Genomic DNA, 2,953 nt, shown 5'->3' on the forward strand with positions numbered 1-2,953 from the left:
TGGGCTGTTTAGCTCTTTCTCCTTGACCTTTTCACGACCCTGTTATTCTGATCAGGTAATGAACAGCTGTTAAAATAAATCTGCCCTTGAGAATTTCGGAGGAAGATGACACCTCAGACACCACTGCTTCTGATTTCATTTCTGGCATCATGGGTTAGATCAGAGATTATAAACCTAGCAATCCAGTGAATACTATAAATACAGCCTGATCATGTTGAGAAAAGCCAGTCTTATTCTCTTGTTTCTGTCAGGAGAGGGGGAGCAGGGGCAGGGGAGGGGACATGGAAGGAGGTGGTGGGCTGAGGTCTAAAACTCAATGGCAGCATGCACACTAAATCTTTGGACTATCTGCAGCAAGCGGATTTGGTATTTGGGGATTGATCCATGCCTTTTCCATCCCAAGTGAGATTTGTACACAGCTCCTATCATTTTATGGTGCTTTTGGTGACTTAGAAAATCCTGACACAATGAAGAAAAGAAATCCAGGGTGGAAAGAGACCCAGGCGCTTAGTTTTCAGGGCAAAGGAACTCTACTGAGTTCAACAAGCAGCTGCACAACCCCAGAGAGCCTACTGAGATTCCCAGCAGTTGTGCTGTGGGATGGAGCCCAACCCAGGCTTGTTTCCATGCCAGGCATTTCTGCCCTGGACAGCACTCTAATGTAAAAAAGAAAGAAAGAGAAGGTCAGAATGGCCACTGACACGCTCTGGTGAAGCATCCTCTCTAAAGACTGATGTGTTTCTAGATCAGGGGTGCATCTACTCTCTGCTCTGGTTTGTTAATGCTGCCATTACGCAAAACACCAGAAATGGATTGGCTTTTATAAAGGGGGTTTATTTGGTTACACAGCTATAGTCTTAAGTCCATAAAGTGTCCAAGGTAAGGCATCAATAGGGTACCTTCACTGAAGGATGGCCATTGGCGTCCAGAAAACCTCTGTTAGCTCAACAGGCACGTGGCTGCTGTCTGCTTGCTCCCAGGTTGCATTTCAAAATGGTGCTCCCCAAAATTTTGCTCTTGGGGTGTTTTGTCCTCTCTTAGCTGCAGCTCCTCTTCAAAATGTCACTCTCAGTTGCTCTAAGGTCCTTCTGTGAGCTCTTTTTATAGGACCCCAGCGAATCAATCAAGACCCACCCTGAATGGGTGGGGCCACATTTCCATGGAAGCATTCAATCAAGAGGTCACACCCTAATCAAAAGTGTCACTCACAGTTGGGTGGGTCACATCTCCATGGAAACACTCAATCAGAAGGTTCCAACCTAATCAACACTAATACATGTGCCCCTATAAGGTTGCATTAAAGAATATGGCTTTTTCTGGGGTACATAATATATACAAACCAGCACACATTCCATGAGGTTACTTAATAATCTCTTGTGGCATGGAGAAAGAAAATGGAGCTTAGGTTTATATTTCATCTCATTATTTTAAATTGATATTTTATGTGTGTATTAAAATATGCACAAAGCATTAGAAATAGATCACATATGAAATAATAAACATATCTATGAAGGCACGTATAATTCTTTAATGATAGGGACACATTTAATAAAAAATTTTGGTGACTGCTGTTCTAGATTATTCTCCTTCCCCAGTCAAATGTCCCTAAGAAGAGGATAAGGTGGATGGGGAAGGTATTAAATCACAGTAACTCTAAAAATTGCTGAGAGCAAATTGCTTGATGTTAGATGGTGATCACCCTTCAGGTTATATTAGGGAAGAGGGAAGGAAAAAGGAGGAAGGGGAAAAGAAAGAGATGAAACCTCCTTTCCTCAGGTGACATCTTTCTTCAGAAATAAATCTTTCAACAAAACATGCTGTCTGTCTATCTTGCTCATCCTCTCCTCCTTGGCATACCACACTTACTTTGTTGTGAACCAGGTTAAATCTCCACGTAACAATCTATTAACCCTAATGAGAAAGATCCAGAGCAAAAGGTACGTTGTGGGAGAGAATGCATGCAGTGAGTGGAGGGAAAAAGCATGGAGACCCAGGAAAATACGACTGTCATCAGGCAGTCTTCCTGGGTGGTGTCAGACTGTGAGCAGGGGAGACTGACTCACAGCCCAAAAGGAAGGTATCATGTTCAAAATCACAGGTCTGAAACAGGAGGTCCCACTGGCCGAGTCCAGACTGCAGACATGTTTTGTTTGACCATAGGTCTTTTATGAAACTTAGAGTTTCCTGTAAATATTTAAAACTTGGGTGATTTCACATAAAAACTATTCACATTTCTTCTGCTATTTAAAAATGGAAGACTGAACAACAATGGGCCCACATTCCTGAATGGTCACCATGGGCTGGAGATGAGTGTTACCCTCCTCATGGAAAGAGCCTCTCGCTTTTCATCTCATTCCCACAAAGACCGCTCCCCACATTTATGCTTATTCCCACTGTTCTGAATTCACAGAAGTAGCAGCACCACAGAAAGCTGAGAGAGCTCAGTAAAGCAGAAGAGAAACCCAGAATGATCAGTCCCTTGCCACACACACCCCACCCCCGTTAGCCCCGTTGCTTACTGAGTATCCACAATGTGCCAAGCACTGTGATAGAATCAAAAGCAAACAGAACAGATAATGTTCCTGCTCTATGGAACTTGTGTTCTAGTTGTGGAAATTGGCAATAAATATTATCAGTGACAATAACAATCATAATAATATCTACTATATTTTGAATGCTTATGGGCCAGTCAAGATTCTAACTTCTTTTATACATAATAATTCCCACAGAAATCCAGTGAAAAGGAAATAATTCTATCCCATTTTTAAAAATAGGAAATTGAGTCATGAAGATAAGCAAAATGTACAAACTCACACAACAAACATGTGAGGTGATAATGGGCCCCAGCAGTCTGGCTTCAGAAGCAAAGTATTTAACCCCTGGGCCATACCAGTGAGTCCTAAGATGTGTGTTAAAACAGGCTGATGAAATAGAGAAACACTGGGAACCTTCT

Source organism: Choloepus didactylus, chromosome 8 (assembly GCF_015220235.1).
Source record: "Choloepus didactylus isolate mChoDid1 chromosome 8, mChoDid1.pri, whole genome shotgun sequence".
Taxonomy (NCBI): Eukaryota; Metazoa; Chordata; class Mammalia; order Pilosa; family Megalonychidae; genus Choloepus; species Choloepus didactylus.